This window comes from Triturus cristatus, chromosome 11 (assembly GCF_964204655.1).
Source record: "Triturus cristatus chromosome 11, aTriCri1.1, whole genome shotgun sequence".
Taxonomy (NCBI): Eukaryota; Metazoa; Chordata; class Amphibia; order Caudata; family Salamandridae; genus Triturus; species Triturus cristatus.
Window position 1 is genome coordinate 646,264,353 of NC_140594.1, and position 19,437 is coordinate 646,283,789.

Here is a 19,437-nt window from a genome sequence, read left to right on the forward strand (position 1 = left end):
AACATTTGGCCTAGAGTTCAGTTCTTGAGTATGTGAATTAATTTGCTGACTCAGTATGTACATCAAATGCTTAACACTATCCTCTGATACTGCCTTACTGCTCGACCAAGCTACCACTATTAGTGAGCAAGGTTCTATTGAACTTTAACCTTTACCTACCTCTGGGGACACTTGGACTCTATACACATTATACCTCATTTGGGTGTAGTATATATAGAGCCAGTTTCTTACACCCATGTTGGAGCAATTCGGATCATTGTGAATGAGTGTTTGAGCTTTCGAACCACTAATGGAATGAGCGGGAGAGGCGGAAAAACGTATGCAAATTTGCCTTATCAGTTCATCCATAGCGCATTGCCTTTGGACAATGGACGTGGATACTTGAAGGCGAAGCTTGGGCATTTAGAGTTTTAGGGTGTGGCGAACAGGTCTAATTATGGGTAGCCACACATGTGAAAGAATGGAAGGGGAGCTTGAGGATAAAGTTCCCATTAGTCGATCTGCTGTGTTTGACGACTGAGCTGTTCCACGATCTGATAGTGTACTCCCGGGAGATGTTGTGCGAGGAGGCATACATTTTGAGGAATGGCCAACCTCCATATGCTTTGCGCTAGTCGTGAAAGCTGAAGTGTCCCCCCGTTTTTGTATGTTGTACATTACGGTCATGTTGTCTGTACGTACCAAGACCGCTTAGCCTACTATCAAAAGTTGAAGACTTAAGTTCCAGAAAGATTGCCAGTAACTCCAAGTGAGTTATGCAAAGTTGTTTTTGTTGATGGGTTCATATGCCCTGAACAGTTTGGTTTTGAAGACGAGCTCTCCGGCCGGTGAGCGATGCATCTGTTAGCACTATTTGTGGAACCGGGTCAAAGAACGGCCGCCCTTTGGACAGATTTTGTGTTCTACCACTGCAGAGTGAGGTGTGTGGCTGTCCAACATCACCAGATCTGTCAACTGGCCTTGAGCCTGGTTCCACTGATGTGCCAAACATTCTTGTAATGGCCACATCTGGAGTCTTGCATAAGGGACGATGAGGATGCAAGAGGCCATCATTCCGATTAGCTGCATAAAGACTCAAGCTGGCAATGAATGTGGATGCTAAAATTGAGATATTAGAGCCTGCATGGTGGAGATCCTGAATGGATTGGGGTATGCTAGGGCTTTTGGAGTGTCTAGAGTGGCTCCTAGATACTGTTGTATTTTGGATGGTTAAAGGTGAGACTTGGTGAGGTTCACTGTGAACCCCAAGTCGTGATGTAATTGGATGGTTTGGTGTGTGTGTTGTACACAAGTGTTGTGAGACTTAGCTTTGATGAGCCAGTCATCCCAATAAGGGAACACGTGAATGTGTTGCCTTTGTAAGTGAGCTGCCACCACTGCGAGGCATTTGGTGACGACTCTGGGTGCTGTGGTCACTCTGAATGGGAGGACTTTGAATTAATAGTGTTGACCGTCCACTATGAACCGGAGGTATTTTTTGTGAGAGGGATGAATAGGAATATGAAAGTAGGCGCCCTTTAGATCCAAAGTGGAGAGGAAGTCGCCTTGTGACGTAGTGGAGCACGTGTTGGAGAGTGACCATGTGGAAGTGGTCTGATTGAATATAGAGGCTTAGGAGTCTGAGGTCCAGTATTGGTCTGAGAGAGCCGTCCTTTTTTGGGATTAGAAAATAGAGCGAGTAAACCCCTGTGCCCTGATGATGCAAGGGGACTGGTTCTATTGCGTTTTTTTGTAAGAGACAGAACCTTCTGTTTTAAAAGGGTCAAATGTTCCCTGGACATTGGGCGGTGTTTGGGAGGGATATGTGGGGGATTGGAGGAGAATTCCAGGCAGTAACCATACTGGATAATTTGTCTTACCCACTTGTCTGTGGTGATGAAATTCCATACAGGTAGGAACTGTGATAGACGTCCCCCGACCGGTGTGGAGTGATCAGAAGGAAATCATTTAAGTTGTAAGGGAGGTGCGGGTGTTGTTACCACGTCCTCTTCCCTTATTGTTGTTACCCCTGTATCCTCCCCTAAAATATCCTTTGGAAAAGGAACTTTGATTGGGCCTTTTGTAGGATGACAAAGGCTGCTCTGATGCATTGGTTTTGGAGCCACCCCTATAAAAAGGAGCGACGAAAAGAACCTCGGGAAAGGAGATTGCAAGGCCCCCATAGATTTTGCAATCTCTACCTTTCTTAACCTTTTCTAAAGATGTGTCGACTGCAGGTCCGAAGAGATGTTCTTGGTCGAAAGGCTGGTTAAGAAAACTGGTTTGCACCTCTGGTTGAAACCAGATATCCGGAGCCAAGGAAGCCTGCGTAATAAAACGCTGGAATTAACGGCACGAGATGCGGCATCAGCTGCATCAAGAGCACACTTAACGGATGTATTTGTATTTAATTTACCTCCTTATATCAGGCCATTTGCCTTGTCCTCATATTGGTCAGGGAGATACTGGATAAGCTTCAAGCTCATCATGTGGAGGAGTGTGGCTCAATGGTTAGACCCTGAAACAGAGTTCTGGCCAGGGACCAGGGTTCGATTCCGGCCTCGGCGGGGCTCGGGCTCAATTTCCTTGGACCTGTCTATTCTCGCCTCGGTGCCTATTCTAATCACGGGCCCCACGCTGCAACTCTGGGCAATAGCTTGCTTAGCCTCCACACCGGCCCCAACAGCGCTACGGATGCCTGGCTTCACCCTGGGGGTGCTCAGGAGTGGACACTTCACAGGGAAAGCCAGGAGGGGTTCCACAGCGGTATGAGTATCAGCGCCAGGAAACCGCAAAGGCGACACCGCAAGGTGGCTGTCTGGTGACAGTCGCTCTATAAGTACCTTGACATTTACATTTAGTAAGCCCTGTCATATCTTGCCAGCAAAGCCTGGGTGTTGGCAATTCTCGAATAATTTGCAGCTTGTGACGCAATACGTTTTCCGGATGAGTCTAAAGGTTTCGATTCCTTGTCAGGAGGTGGTGTGTCTCCTGTGGTTAGTGAATTGGCCCCTTTACGTGCACTGGACCCACCAGGGAGTCTAAAGAGACCTGACCCTTGATGTATATTGGATTGTTGGGAGCTTCCTTATATTTTGTATCAAATTTAGGGTTAAGAACCCTGGCCCTGACGGGGTCTTAAGTACTTCTGATGCTTGTTTAAACAATCCCTTCAATAATGGTAGGGTGTGTGTATACTTTTGTGGCTGTGCGAAGGTTTCTAATAGGAAGTCTTCCTCTAAGGGATCCGAGTGTAATTGTACACCATGATATTGTGCAGCCCTGGTGATTAGTCGCGCAAACCCCATATTGTCATCTGGAGAGGAAGGGCGAGAGGGATATAGGTCCGGGTCATGGAGTAGATCTGGATCAGTATTATAATCCTGCCAGGGATCTGGATCTTGTGGGATGGTATGTGTGTCGACATCATCCCCTTGTGGATTTGGGTTCTCATCGCTATCCCCATCCCCACCCCCATAATCACTATCTTCGTCTAGTGATGGAGGTGAAATCGAGGTTTGTGGGGAATGTACTGGAGAAATTAGTTGATTGGGATCAGTAGGAGGAGGAGAGGGTGGAGGAGGTGGAAGAGGTGGAGAGGTATTGTTGCCTATATTTCGTTTCTTAGGAGGAACTGGAGAATCTTGTGAAGAGTCTGGTTTCCTTTTTGGTGTGGAAGTGATATGACTAGTCTCTGGATCAATATGTATTGTTTTCTACTTTGGATCTGGAAGGTCTGATACAGAAGGGTGTTTGGATCCAGTGTCCTTTTTCGGAGCGGAAGATTTTTCGTCCCCATGTTCCTTTGCCTTATGAGGCGTTTTATCCTGTTTAGGCTTAGGTGTAAGAGTTTATGGTTCCGGGACATTCTTAGGCTCCGAAGACTTCGGTTTAGGCTGTTTCGGCTTGGTTTTTGACTGTTTCGGCATCAAGGATTTTTGCGAAGGTGTTTTCTGCACCGGTGGTGGCACATTTATGTGTTTGGACGTCTGTGCCGAAGGTGTTTTATCAGTACCGGAGCGGTGTTGGCTCGAGCCCGAAGGCTTATCTTTGTTTCATAGCAGAGCCGGCGGGCGGGGCACACGAAATATTCAGCCGGTGTGGACCTAGGAGCAAAGGTGTTACAGGAGCCTACTGTGTGGGCCTGGGGAAGGACAGGGGTCTCAGTACTCACAGCCCGTTGATCTGGAGTGACTCGTTGACCAAGTCATCAGCTTCAGAGGCTGAGATCTGTTCTTCCTTGACTCCTTGTTCTGGAAGATTATGAGGACCTGGTTCAAAGATGTCCAGAATCGAAGTGCTTCTCCAGGACATTTAGTGGCATCGAGACAGACGATCACAGATGGTTTTCTTGGACCTGAAAGTTAGACAAGGCCTCGCAGGTGTATTTTTCGTGCTCTGGCGAGAGGCAAAGATTACATACCACGTGTAGGTCAGAGTGTGAGAACTTAGCACCACACTGGGGACATTTTTTGAAGGGAGTCCATTCCATCGACGTACAACCTCGTGGGAACGGGTAGGCCCACCGGCCCGCATCTAAGTCTCGGTCGCTTGATTGTAGAGGATGAGCGTCGAAAGGGAAACGCGATCAAGACAATATAGTTGAGAGGTGAGTGATTGTGCGAAGGGGTTTCGATAACGACACCGACCAGAGCGCAGAAATTCACATCCAAACCCGATGGCGGAAAAAACAATCTGAAGATGGAGTTGATGCCCATGAACACTATCACCAGAAGGAGGAGTCACCTATCTTGTGACTACAAAGATTTCTGCGACTTAAACTGCAAGCATCCGAGCCCAACACCAGATGGCGATCTATGTTAAAGTGTACAATCTACAGCTCATATGCCTCGAACATCTGCTTTTGCATTTCCAGTAGTCGTCTTGTCTTTATTACAGTTTACCCGCAACATCACTTGTCTGTCCAGGGACACCAAAGTGGAACAGTTAAGCCCTTACTACAGGATCTGTAACTGGTTAGAAACACACTAAATAACACTAAAGTTCAAAATAGGTAAATAAAGAAAGCTGAAATAGGATGTAGAAAGAAAATAAGAATGTATTAGCCAATTTCTGGGGCAGACAGACCAATTAAGGTTTTTAGCTGTTTAGGAGGTAGACTTAAAATAACGTCCCTTGCCTTCCAATTAGGCTGTGCGCGGGTCAACTCTTAAAACTTTGTAACTCATGTCTCTTTTACACTCAATCTTTAACTTAATGGGTCAGGAGGTGCCAGAAAATAATATAGCAACTGTGCAATATGTGTGGCCCCAGGCATGGCTGGAAAACCTAATGAGAGGAATCACTAGCTGTGCAGTTTAAAGATACAAAAACACACTCTACAAAAAGAAGTGTCCCAACCCAACTAGTAAATGGTGCAGTTCACAAGAAAAGTGCCTATTTTTGCATGGTTACCCACAACTTTTTGCCAGATTCCGGATGCCAACTTGACTCAGTGTGGGTTGGGACCCTGCTAATAAGGCCCGAGCACCAGTGTTTATCCCCCCAAAACTATACCTTTGTTTCCACAATTGGCACACCTCCAGACCACATGCAAGTACCTTGTAAAAAGGTACCCCTGGTACCAAGAGCCTTGTGGCAAGAGAGGGCCTATGAGGGCTGCAGCATGTATTGTGCCACCCTCAGAGACCCCTCACCTTAACGTCAACACACTGCCATTGCAGGCTGCGTGTTTTGGTGCAGACCAAACTATATAGTCGACATGGCACACACCTATGTGTGCCATTCCCACAACCACTGCCTGTGGGATCGGTAAGTCACCCCTCTAACCGGCCTCACAGCCCTAAGGCAGAGGGCACTATACTACAGGTGAGGGCATAGTTGCCTAAGGAATATGCCCCTACAGTGTCTGTGCCAATTCACAGAAATTGTAAATGCAGTGAGGGCATATTGTAAATGCAATGAGGCCATATTGTATATATGGGCTGAGAGGGTTCATTATGAACTCCACAGCTCCATAATGGCTTAACTGATGGTAAGTTTGGTACCAAGCTTCTCAGCATAATAAACCCAGAGGGCATCTTAGAGATGCCCCCTTAAAAATTACCTACTCCGTGTACTGGCTGACTTATCCCCACCAACCACCACCAGACATGTTTTTGACCTCATGGAGTGAGAGCCTTTGGGCTCTCGGCGGTAAGATACAAAGCCAGATCTAGGTGGAGGTGCTTCACACCTCTCCTGGCGGAAAAAGTCACAATTGGCGGTGAGCCTCAAAGGCTCTCACCTCGAGATGTGCCGATTTGGGCAGCTTCAACTAGTGGAGATGCCCACCCCCTATCCAGGCCCCACTTTTGGCAGCAGGACAGGCAGGATAATTAGTAAGGAGAGTAGGAGTGTCCACCTTACCCTGGCACACCCCTAGGGTCGCCAGGAGCCGAGGTGAATGCGCTCTTAGAAACTAACTTGAAAATCGAGAATTAAGCCAAATAGGGATGTGCCCCTCTCCCCAAAGGGAGGGAGCACCCAAAGGGTGTAGTCATCCTAGGGGACAATAGACTATGGATAAACCCCCCCCCCCCCGTAACTCCCTTAAACTTAGTATTTAAGGACTCTGCTGAACCTCAGATTAGACTACCTACGAAATAGGACCGAAGAGCCATGCAGCAGGGGAGACGACGACTGGCGTGGCTCCAGCCCTACCGGCCTGTCTGTTCCTCCAGCAACCCTGCCTCAAAAAACAGCGTGGCCTGCAGCCAGCAACCTCTAAGAACCCTGGGGACCAGTGATGCCTTCAACAAAGACTCTGGTCTCCCATAGACACTGGATTTGCCCAACAAGAAATTACCACAAGGCCTCCAGATCCAGGGAGTTCGGCAACACTTGCACCATTCGCCCACGGCCCGAGTCCAGGTGGCCCACCGACCCAGTGAAGTCTCCCCGGCAATCCGGACCTGGGATCTAGCGAAGGACATCTTCTCATGACCCTCCCAATGGCACCTGCAAGCTCAAACTGGAGGATCCCACCGTCCACAACCAGATCTTTTCAGAGAAACCAGACACCTAAAGACACTCCTGCACCCGCATCCCAAAGGCTTAGGAGTGCCCAACCAACAGTGTCCCGGCATCCCCCCCACTATCCAACTTACCTCTCCAGTCATGTGATTCCTTCACCCAGCCTTCCGAGGATCTCCACTCCCCGACGCATCCTTTGCACTTGGCATCCGGCAACCCCTGTGCTATTTGGAAGCCCCTCCAATGCCGACCTTAAAGCCCAGGGCCTGTGTCCCTGACCAGCAGGTACTTGCCTTTAACCAGTGCCACTTCGAGTTGCCCCCAAGCCTCTATAGGATAACACTGGGCCAAGTGAGCTCTGCAACTTGCCACCCCAGTGACACTAGTGGGGACACTAGTGGTGCAGTACCTACGTTGGTCCGAACCTTGCCTAGTGTGACCAAAACCCCCAGACACTGAACTTGAAAATCAATTACCTACCTGTAAGTAACTCACCTGTCTTTCCTCCCCTATGATTGCATAGGTCTCACTGCATTGTACCAAGTGTTGATTCTAAATACAACGTATCTTTTATCACATTTAAAAGTAATTCATGTGCATGATAATTGTTAGATGCTATACAACCTTTTGCCAATAATCTTGAAAGTATTGCATAATTGAAAAGTCTACTTACCTATAACTAAGTTCAACTTGGTTCCTAAGAATAAAATAACTAAAGTAATATTTTCACAAATATTGGCCTGGAGTTGGTCACGGAGTGTGTGTGTGTTCCTGCTTTGTACGAGTCTGTACACCAAATGTATATTCACACTACCCTCTGATAAGCCTAACTGCTCAGCCGAGGTAAAACTAAATTGAGAGTGAGGTATTATCTACTTTATTCTCCGCTATACCTTTGGGAATTCGCTGGACTCTGTGCACACTATACCTCTCTTTGGTGTAGTATTGAATATGCTACTTACCAGTATGCATCTGTTCTTGGCATGTAGGGCTGCTAACATTCATATCTGTGCATAGATCGCCGCCTAGTGTTGGGTCCGGATGTTTGCACGTTGTTGTCCTGGAAGAGTCTTCGAAGTATCCTGAGATAGGTGACTCCTCCCCTGGACCACAGTGCGCATGGGCATCCTCTCCATCCTCAGATTGTTTTTCGCCATTGTGGCAGTGATGGAGTAGATACAGAAAGTGATGACCATGCTATACGGTAATTCTGAGAGCTGCAGCTGCTACAGGCCCCGGGGAGGAGGGTGGGCGATATGAATGTCAGCAGCCCTACATGCCAAGAACAGATGCATACTGGTGAACAAGTTACTTACCTTCGGTAACGATGTATCTGTAAGAAACATTAGTTAGTTAGATTCCTCACCTTAGAATATCCCCAGGCGTCAGACTGGATCCGGAAAGATTTTTCGTCAGCAATACCCCTTGCGCGTCGCTAGGCGTCGTCTGCGGCTCCGCGTCCGTCGTCGGCGTCGAGCGCCGGAATGACGTCGGAGTAGTTAGACGCCGCCCTCGCGCGCTGACGTCAGTTCTTGTACATAGCCTTCCGCGCCAGGAACGCAGAGCCATGCAAAGACCGACACTGGTGCCAAAAATAAAATCTAGGGGCCTGAAAGGACAACCTTAACCCTAGATGTCAGTTCGCAGAACGGGGAGGATGGGAGGGTCGGTGAGGAATCTAACTAACTAATGTTTCTTACAGATACATCGTTACCGAAGGTAAGTAACTTGTTCATCTGAAAGAAACACGTTAGTTAGATTCCTCACCTTAGAATAGATACCCAAGCAATACCATCCCCGGTGGTGGGTCTGCGAACCAAGATCACACCAGAAAGTCCTGGAGGACAGAACGGCCAAAGAAGCCATCCCTCCGGACTTGGCTGTCAAGGCAATAATGCCTGGCAAACGTGTGTAGCGAAGCCCACGTCGCCGCCTGACAGATGTCCTGCAAAGGGACTCCCCGTCCCAAGGCAGTAGTAGTCGCCGTGGCCCGAGAAGAATGGGCGCGCAGCCCAACAGGAGGGTCCTTTTTAGCCAAGGAATAGCAAACTTTTATACACAAAACGACCCACCGAGAGATGGTGCGTTTGTGCACAGCTTTCCCCTTCTTAGCGCCCACGTACCCAACAAAAAGCTGGTCGTCCACCCGGAACTGTTTTGTGCGGTCCAGATAAAAGGAGAGCGCACGTTTTGGGTCCAGACGGTGGAGCCTCTCTTCCTCTTTGGAAGGATGCGGAGGCGGAAAGAAGGTGGGCAAGGTGACAGACTGCCCAAGGTGAAATGGAGTCACCACTTTAGGAAGAAAGGAGGGACGAGGCCGAAGGACAACCTTGTCCGGATGAACAGATAGAAAAGGAGGCTTTGAAGATAAAGCCTGGAGCTCACTCACCCGTCTAGCCGAGGTGATGGCTACCAGAAAAGCAGTCTTTAGAGTTAGAAGACGAAGAGGGCAATTGTGAAGAGGCTCGAAGGGAGCGCACATCAGGAATGTCAATACCAGATTCAAGTCCCACTGAGGCATTACAAAAGGGACAGGAGGGAACGTGTGTGTAATGCCTTTGAGAAAGCGTGTAACCACAGGGGACTTGAAAAGAGAAGGCTGATCAGGAAGCCGCAAGAAGGCGGAGATGGCAGCAAGATAACCTTTCAGGGTGCCCAGGGCAGAGCCCTGCCGGGCCAGAGAAAGAAGGAAGAGGAGAACCTCAGAAAGAGGGGCGGAAAGGGGATCCACAGCCTTTGCTGTGCACCATGCCACAAATTTGTTCCACCGGCAGGCGTATACCGACTTTGTGGAGGGACGCCTGGCTGCCAGAATGATATCACAGACTTCAGGAGGCAAGTCAAATGGCATCAACTGCCGCCGCTCAATCTCCACGCATGGAGGTGGAGGCTGGACAGGTTCGGGTGGAGGACCGTCCCCTGCTGCTGCGACAGAAGATCCTCCCGAAGGGGCAGACGTATCGGGGGATCGGTCAACAGACTGAGTAGCTCGGGATACCAGTATCTTCGTGCCCAATCCGGAGCCACCAAGATGACTTGGGCCCGGTCGTGCCTGATCTTCTTCAGCACTCTGGGCAGAAGTGGTATAGGCGGAAAGGCGTACAACAGACCGCAACTCCACTCGTGACGAAAAGCGTCGCCAAGCGAGCGCCGCCTTGGAAATTCCAACGCGCAGAACTGCTGACATTGCGCGTTCTCTTCGGTGGCAAATAGATCTAACCAAGGCTCTCCCCACTGCTGAAAGAGACCTTGCGCCACTTCGGAGTTCAGACGCCATTCGTGATCCATCATGCACCGGCGGCTGAGTTCGTCTGCTCTGGCGTTCAGAGAGCCCGCCAGATGTTGAACCACTAGGGTGACGCCCTGGTGTTCCAGCCACGTCCAGAGGCGCAGAGCCTCCTGACAAAGGGTCCACGACCCCACCCCGCCCTGTTTGTTGCAATACCACATGGCTGTGGTGTTGTCCGTGAACACCTGCCGACACTTCCCCTGACAGAGGGAAGGAAGGCTTTCAGTGCAAGCCGGATCGCTCTCAACTCCAACAGGTTGATGTGGAGACGAGACTCCGCCGGAGACCAGAGGCCTCTGATCTCCACCTCCCCCATATGGCCACCCCAACCCAGGAGGGACGCATCCGTCACTACGACATGCTCCGGTTGGGGAAGGGAGAGGCTCTTGCCCTTGACCCACTCGCGGTCCGTGAGCCACCACTGCAACTGCTGTGCAGTGCCCTCCGAGATCAAGACATGGTCGGACAGGTTGCCGTGATGCTGGGCCCACTGAAACTTCAGGTCCCACTGCAGAGCCCGCATGCGCCGCCTGGCGTGATGCACTAGTAGGATGCAGGAGGCCATCAGCCCCAGAAGCCGCAACACTAGCCTGACCGAAACCCGGGATAGAGGCCGAAAGATGGGAATCAGGGCCTGTATATCCCGGACCCGCTGTTCCGGTGGATGGACCCGGAACTGCGCCGAATCGAGAACCGCTCCGATGAAGAGGAGCTTCTGAGAGGGACTCAGGTGTGACTTCGGCACGTTGATGGAAAACCCCAGCAAATGCAGGAGATCCGCCGTAGTCTGGAGGTGGGAGACGACTGCCTGGGGCGAGCCCGCCTTCAACAACCAGTCGTCGAGATAGGGGAAGACTGAAACCCCTGATCTGCGCAGATGAGCTGCGACCACCGCCAACACTTTCGTGAACACCCGAGGGGCACTGGTGAGGCCGAAGGGGAGCACGGTAAACTGAAAGTGCTCTTGGCCCACCGTAGGTAACGCCGGTGGGCCGACAGGACGGGGATATGAAAATATGCGTCCTGCAAGTCCAACGCTACCATCCAGTCTCCAGGGTCTAGGGCAGCTAAAACCTGAGCCAACGTTAGCATCTTGAACCTGTCCTTTCGGAGGAAGGCATTGATGTTCCGGAGGTCCAAGATAGGGCGTAGGCCCCCTTTGCCCTTCTTGGGAACCAGAAAGTAGTGGGAATAACAACCACGACCTACTTCTGGGCTCGGAACGCGCTCGACGGCCCCCTTGGCCAAGAGAGCCGAAACTTCCTCGCGGAGAAGATTCAAATGATCCCCCGAGATACGGTGGTGCTGCGGTGGCATGGCTGGAGGGGTCGTCTCGAAGGGGAGGGAGTAGCCCCTTCGGACGATTTGCAGCACCCACCTGTCCGATGTTATGGACAGCCAGTGGAGCAGGTGATGGCGAACTCTGCCGCCCACTGGCGTGGTATGGGCCTGAAAGCTCGGACTAGGAGGGCTTTGAGGCGGATGCTGCCGGGGTGGAAGTGGGCTGACCACGTCGGCCTCCATTTCCGCCACGGCGGAAGCCACGTCCGCGACCGCGCGCAGGTTGGTTCTGCGGCTGGTGGCTTTGCGGACGTGAGGAGGCGCCCCTTCCTTGGCCACGAAAGGGGCGAAAAGCGGAGGTGTGCGCCCGCGGAGCCGAGAGGCCCAAGGACTTGGCCGTAGCCCGGGAGTCCTTAAAACGGTTCAGCGCACTGTCCGCCTTCTCACCAAACAGGCGAGTGCCATCAAAGGGCATGTCCATGAGGGTGGTCTGGACATCCCCGGAAAATGACGTGGACCGCATCCAGGCGTGGCGGCGGAGCGCCACCGTGGTTGAAATCGCCCGACCCAGCGAGTCCGTGGTGTCAAGCCCACATCGTATGGCGTGCCGTGCTGCATCCCTCCCATCGGCCAAAGCCTGGGTAAGACGCGTCCGGACCTCCTCCGGGCACAGGGGCAGCACGTCCTCCACCGTATCCCACAGGGAATGGGAATAACGGTCCAAGAGACAGGCGGTATTTAAGGACCGCAGGCCCAAACTAAGGGACGAGAACAGTTTCTTGCCAAACTGCTCGAGTCTCTTGGAATCCCGGTCCGGCGGAGCGGTCGGGAAGGAGGATTGGGAGGTAGAGGCCTGGATAACCAGACTCTCGGGGGTGGGGTGTTGGGACAGGAAACGGGGGTCGCCCGGAGCAGGGCGGTGGCGCCTGGCAACGTTCCTATCCACAGGAGGAACTGTGGAGGGCTTGGACCAGGTGCCCTGCAGAACGTCAGTGAGGGCCTCGTTGAACGGCAGCAGAGGCTCAGTGGAGCTTGCTGAGGTTTGAAGCACCTCAGTGAGGATGTTAGTCCTCACAGCCACGGCAGGCAACTCGAGCCCAAGGGCCTCGGCCGCCTTGCGCAGCACCACAGAAAATGCTGCACCCTCCTCCGAAGCCACGGTCGGAGGAGAAGTGAATCCAGTGTCTGGCGAGGTGTCCAGCCCACTGGCCTCCCCCAGTTCATCTGCCCAGTCCTGAGAAAGCTGTGACTGAACAGCCATAGGGTCCTCGAACCCCTCCCAGTCGCCCCCTTCTTCCGATTCCTGATAAACAGGAGGAATGATCGGAACCGGACTGTAGAGATGGTAGGACTCAAGCGGCGTCGGATGCGGCGTCGGTCGGCGCCGGGTCCGGATGAGGGCTAAACTGGGGTGTCTGCGCCAAAGGCGTCGGCGGCGCCGGTGACGGAGTCGGTGGTTCAGGCGTCGGCGCCGGTGGAGGAGTGACTAGGTCAACCGGCGTCGACTGGGGCCCAGGCATGGTCCCCGCGGGGACCTGCGGCGTCGAGACCGGAGTCGTCGACGGCGCCGGGGCCGGAGCCGCCGGCAGGCAAGATCGCCCAGTCGAGTCCGCGGGGCCCGAAGGCGCGCCAGCGGGCGTCGACGGCGGGGCCAGGCTCCTCATGGCCGAGAGGAAGGCACTGATCTCCGCCGGCGCCGCGTCAGTCCCAGGGACCGGAAGGTATGGGGGCGGACGCGGCACCTGCGGCTCCGCCGGAGCCGCAGGGGTGGAACCACCCTGACCCTCGGCCGAGTCGCGCGACCGGCGAGGGGAGTCCGAAGAGCGGTGTCGCCTCTTGGACTTCTTTGAGCGTTTGGACTTACCCGACGCCTTGGAGCCGGACGATCGATGGCGTCGGCTAGGGCTCCGCGAGCGATCCTTGGACCTCCTCCTGGACCGGGATCGCGCACGACACGGAGCCGAGTGGCGAAGCTCGAGAAGCTTGCGGGACCGCTCCCGCCTAGCCTTCGAAGTCAGGGCCTGGCAGTCGTTGCACGACTCCGCGTCGTGGTCGGGGCCTAAGCAGTAGAGGCACCGGCGGTGGTGATCGGTCACCGACATCAGTCGATGGCAATCCTCGCAAGCCTTGAACCCAGGCATCCTACCGGCACCAGATGTCGACAGACAAGGATCAAAAAAGATTTAGTCAAAAAAGACTAAAAGGGGTAGCTCTCCCGGATCTGCGCTTACTGGCGCGGAAAAAAGAAGAACGGACGTCAGCGCGCGAGGGCGGCGTCTAAGTACTCAGACGACGTCATCCCGGCGCACGACGCCGACGACGGACGCGGAGCCGCAGACGACGCCTAGGGGATATTCTAAGGTGAGGAATCTAACTTACGTGTTTCTTTCAGATAAGTAGCATATTCAGTTCGAGGCATGTGGGCTGCTGAATTCATATCTGTGCATAGAATACATAGCAGTACCTCCCATTAGCGGCGGCCACCAGTGCCAGCTGCAGCGGTCTGAAAAAGAGTTTTGACAACAGCCTGTCCTACAGCTGCCTGCTGTGTTGAGTGTACATCTACACAGTAGTGTTTGGTAAATGTATGTATAGTGGACCATGTGGCTGCTCTACATATATCATGTAAAGGAATGTTTCCCAGGAAAGCCATGGAGGTCCCTAACTTACGTGTTGAGTGGGCCCGTGGGGGAATCGTTAATGTGCGTTTAGCCTTTTGATATCAAATTTGAATACATTTAACGATCCATCTGGCTATACCTGCTTTGGAGATTGCGTTGCCTTTGTGTTGTGGGGAAAAGGCGACGAAAAGTTGTTTTGTTTTCCTAAAGTTTTTAGTTCTGTCTATATAGTACATGAGGGCTCTTTTGACGTCTAGTGTATGGAGCATCCTTTCAGCGACATTTTGTGGATTCTGAAAGAAAACAGGCAGTTCAATGGTTTGATTCATGTGGAACTGCGATATTCCTTTAGGCATGAATTTGGGGTTGGTACGTAGTACGACCCTGTTTGGGTGAACCTGTATGAATGGCTCTTGAATGGTTAGTGCCTGGAGTTCACTAACTCTTCTTAACGAAGTGATTGCTACTAGGAAAGCTACCTTCCAGGTGAGGAATTGAATCTCACATGAGTGGAGAGGTTCGAAGGGTGGACCCATCAGTCGGGTGAGGACCAAGTTGAGGTTCCACACTGGTGCTGGTGGGTGTCTTGGGGGAATTACTCGTTTAAGTCCCTCTAAGAAGGCTTTGATGGCAGGCACTCTGAATAAAGAGAGGTGCTGCCTGTTTTGGAGATAGGCTGCTATTGCGGTTAAATGGATACGTATTGAGGTGTATGCCAGATTGCATCGGTATAGGTGTAAGAGGTAACAGATTATGTTTTGAGTGGATGCGTCTAGCGGGTTAATGTCATTGTTATTACAATAAATGACAAACCTCTTCCATTTGGCTGCATAGCAAGCTCTGGTAGTGGGTCTCCTAGCTTCCTTAATGATCTCCATGCAGTCAGGTGGCAGGTTTAGGTAGCCAAACTCTAGGACTTCAGAAGCCAGATTGCCAGGTTCAGCTGTTGCGGATCTGGGGGCTGAATTTCTCCATGGTTCTGCGTTAAACACGCGGGTTTGATCCGCAGCTTTTGACGCGGCACCACGGAAAGTTCCAGAAAGGTGGTGTACCATGGCTGGCGTGCCCATGTTGGAGCAACCAGGATGAGTGTCAGTGAGTGCTGTCGCAATTTGCGTGCCACTAGCGGTATCAACGGCGCTGGGGGAAAAGCGTATGCAAATCTGCCGGACCAGTTCATCCATATCGCATTGCCCTGCGACTGTGGATGTGGGAACCTGGCGGCAAAGCTTTGGCATTTTGCGTTTTCCCTTGTGGCGAATAGGTCTATCTCTGGATGACCCCACTGCTGGAAGTATGGTTGGAGTACTGATGGGTGTAACTCCCACTCGTGCATCTGGTGGCTGTGTCTGCTGAGCAGATCCGCCATCTGGTTGTCCTTGCCTGGGAGGTGTTCCGCCATGAGGAATATGTTCCTCTGAATGGCCCACTTCCACATGCTCTGAGCCAGATGAGACAACTGCGGAGAGTGTGTTCCTCCCTGCTTCTGTATGTAGTACATGGCAGTCATGTTGTCCGTCCGGATCAACACGACCTTGTTGTACAGGTGTACTTTGAATGCTTTCATATCCAGGAAGATTGCCATCAGTTCCAGAAGGTTGATGTGCATCTTTTTTTGTTGTGTAGTCCATAGTCCCTGCACTGTGTAATGGAGTACATGGGCTCCCCATCCCTGGAGAGACGCGTCCGCTGTCAGTATTATCTGTGGAACAGGCTCTTTGAACGGTCGGCCCTTGCAAAGGTTTTGTGGATTCCACCAATGCAGAGAGTCGTATGCCCGACCGCTCACCAACACTAGGTCTTTTAGTTGCCCTTGAGCCTGAATCCATTGACGTGCTAAGCACTCCTGAAGCGGGCGCATATGTAGTCTCGCGTGTGGGACTATGAAAATGCAGGAGGCCATCATGCCCATCAACTGCATGAACACTCGCGCAGGAAGGGAGCGTTGGGGTTTGAACTTGGAAATGAGCATTTGCATGCCGTTGATCCTCACTAAATTTGGCTGAGCTGTGGCTGCCAGAGTGTCTATGGTCGCACCTAGGTACTGTTGTACGTGTGCGGGTTGGAGATGTGATTTCGGGTAATTTAGTGAGAATCCCAGACTGTGAAGAAGGTGAATGGTGCGGGACATGTGGCTGGCACATTGCTGGGCTGACTTTGCCTGAACAAGCCAGTCGTCCAGGTAAGGGTAGACGTGAATGTGTTGCCTTCGTAGATGTGCAGCCACGGTAGCTAGGCACTTTGTGAAAACTCTGGGTGCTGTTGTCACTCCGAAGGGGAGGACTTTGAATTGATAGTGCTGCCCCTGAATAGTGAACCGGAGATATTTTCTGTGTGACGGGTGTATGAGTATGTGGAAATACGCATCTTTGAGGTCTAGCGTGGCTAGGAAATCTCCCTGTCGGAGGAGCGGGAGAACCTGCTGTAGGGTGAGCATGTGAAAATGCTCTGAGAGAATGTAGTGGTTGAGGGGTCGCAGGTCTAGGATAGGTCTGAGTGACCCGTCTTTTGGTATTAAGAAGTACAGAGAGAACACCCCTGTTCCCTGCTGGTGTACGGGCACGACCTCTATTGCGTCTTTTTGCAGCATACTGAGCACCTCCTGCTGTAATAACGCTAAGTGCTCTGAGGACATAGGACGGTGCCTTGGCGGTATGTTGGGTGGAGTGGAGGTTAATTCGAGACAGTAACCGTGTTGGATAACATCTTTGACCCACCTGTCCGTGGTGATGGAATCCCACGTGGACAGGAACCGCTGGAGCCTTCCCCCGACAGGTGTTATGTGGGCGGGGGGGGAAGGGCGAGGGCGTCACTGTTTGTTCTTGGGGGAGGACCTGGTATTGCCGTAACCACGTCCTCTGCCCTTGGTGCTGGAGCCACGATATCCACCTCGGGTGTTTTTATCGTAGGAACTCTGTGTGCCCCCTTTATTGTAGGTTTGCTGTGCCCCCTGTCCTCTACCTGCACCCCTATTTCCGGGGCGACGAAAGGAGCCACTACGAAATGTTTGCGTTTGCAGAGCCCCCATTGACTTCGCAGTGTCCGTGTCTTTCTTTATCTTTTCTAAGGTGGTGTCAACCTCCGGTCGAAATAAGTAGTCGGGGTTGACCGGCTGATTGAGGATGTTATTTTGGACCTCCGGTTTGAATCCGGAGATTCGTAACCAGGCGTGTCGTCGTAGCATGACGCTGGTGTTTATTGCCCTTGCAGCAGTGTCTGCGGCATCCAGTGCACACTTGATGGATGCGTTTGTGAGCAGTTGTCCCTCCCTGAAGAGGAGCTCCGCTGCCTCTTTGTACTCGTCTGGCAGGTGTTGGAGTAGGGTCTCTAACGTGTCATAGTGTGAGCGGTCGTAGCGAGCTAGGAGGGCCTGTGTATTGGCGATGCGCCATATGTTTGCTGCCTGGGCTGCAATCAGTTTGCCGGAGGTCTCTAGAACCTTGGACTCTTTGTCCGGGGGAGGAGCATCACCAGTTGTCTGAGAGTGTGCCCGTTTGCGAGCATTGGCAACTACAATGGAGTCCAGAGGCAACTGGCTTCTAATGTACGGGGGTCCCCAGGTGCGGGTTTGTACTTCTTCTCGATCCTGGGGTTTATTACCCGTGCCCTGGTGGTTTCCTTGAAAATGTCCTTAGCTGGCTTGAGGACACCTTTTAACATGGGCAGAGTCTTTACAGTCCTCTCGGAGGATGCGAAAGTGTCCACCAAGAAATCATCCTCGAAAGTGTCTGAGTGGAGTTGCACTCCATGATTGGCTGCGGCACGTTCAATGAGGGTGTTGAATGCAGCAGTGTCCTCTGTGGGGGACGTTTTTGCGCCATAAAGTTGCGTGTCCTGTGTATCCAGAGCGGCGCCTGGGTCTACAGGGTCATCCCAGACTTGATCAGGGTCTTGCTGCCCCTCAGGGTTTATGTCCTCGGGGTAGGTGGTGTCGTCACCCATGTAGTCCTCCACTGCATCCGTGTCGGAGTGCGTTGGAGAGAATGATGGATCTGTGAAAGAGGTGTGGATGCGTTCATAAAGAACTGGTTCCGATCCCGCCGGCATTTTTTGTTTTAGCGGGATCCTGTAAGAGTCCAAAGCTTGCCCTGAAGTGATCTTCCGCTTTCGGAGCATGAGCCTGCCGGTGTCGGCGTCGATGAAGTGGGACGGCAATGTCCCAGTAGTCGAGTGTTCGGTAGATGGGGACCTTGTCTGGGTAACGTGGGTTCTGATTTCGAACATTTTCGGCGCCGTGGATGGTGGCAAACCAAAGGTGATGTTGGCTGGTGCCAAAGGTGCCTTCTGTGCCCGTGTCGGTTCGGAGCCCGACGAGGTCTGGAGGGCTGCCTTTTCCCTGATGCGTTGCAAGGACGCTGCCACTTGTCGCACCTGGAACTCCGACGGTTCTTTGGCGCCGAGTGGTTCCGTAGAGGCAGGTGTGGACTTCTTCGAAGGGACCGGGTCATCGAGTCGAGGAGGGGTAGGAGCCGTCGACGGCATCGATGAGTGTACCGTAGTCGCTGCCTCCGAGGTGGATAGCAATGCAGTGGCTATTTTCACCTTGGTGGTCGGTGCCGATTGCTTCGGTGCCGGGGGCCGAGGCGCTTTGACGGTACCGACGGCTTTTCTTTTTGGGTCGGCGCCGACATCGGCTGCAGCGAGTTCGGCACCGATGTCCCTTTTGGTGCGGTCGGAGCCGACGGGTTTGGCTGGCGTCGAAGGTGTGGTGGGCCTCAAGCCGACCAGTGTCAGTTTCACTTTCGGTTTCTGTTTAACCGGTGCGATGATTGGTTTCGGTTTGGTGGTAGGGAAAACAGTCTTTTTAGGTAACAATGGCTCTTGCTGAATGTCCGTGGCCGGGCCGGAGGGCGGGGCCGAAGAACTGCGGGATTGGTCTTGGGTAAGGCCCGAAGGCGATCCCTCGACCGGAGCAGTCGACTGACACACTGGGATAGCCTCAATCTGTACGGGTAGGCCTTGCTCCTCACCGGAGCTACCTTCTTCGGCCCCTAAGGCCTCATCGTAGTCTCCTACCTAGTCGTCTGCTTCTTCCCTGTGAAAAAGCTCTTCATCGATATCTTCCGATCGGGAACCGTGTTCGGAAGTGGGGCTGGAGGGTATATTTTCCACGATTTCCACATCTTCGTCCTCGGTGCTGAAGATGTTGGCGGGGGCCGGGGGCCGCTTGCTGTGCTTCCAGTCGCGCGACGCGTCGATTCCGGAGAGTCTTCTTGGATCTGAATCGGGCACAGGCCATGCATTTCGATTCGTCATGATCCGGTGAGAGGCATTTGTTACACACCGGGTGGA

At 52.5% G+C, this 19,437-nt stretch overlaps 1 protein-coding gene across 4 annotated transcripts in view; it reads right to left on the minus strand.

Moving 5' to 3' along the window:
• HDLBP (high density lipoprotein binding protein) overlaps nt 1-19,437 on the minus strand; it is a 933,925-nt gene that overhangs the window by 701,260 nt on the left and 213,228 nt on the right. The window lies entirely within an intron of this gene.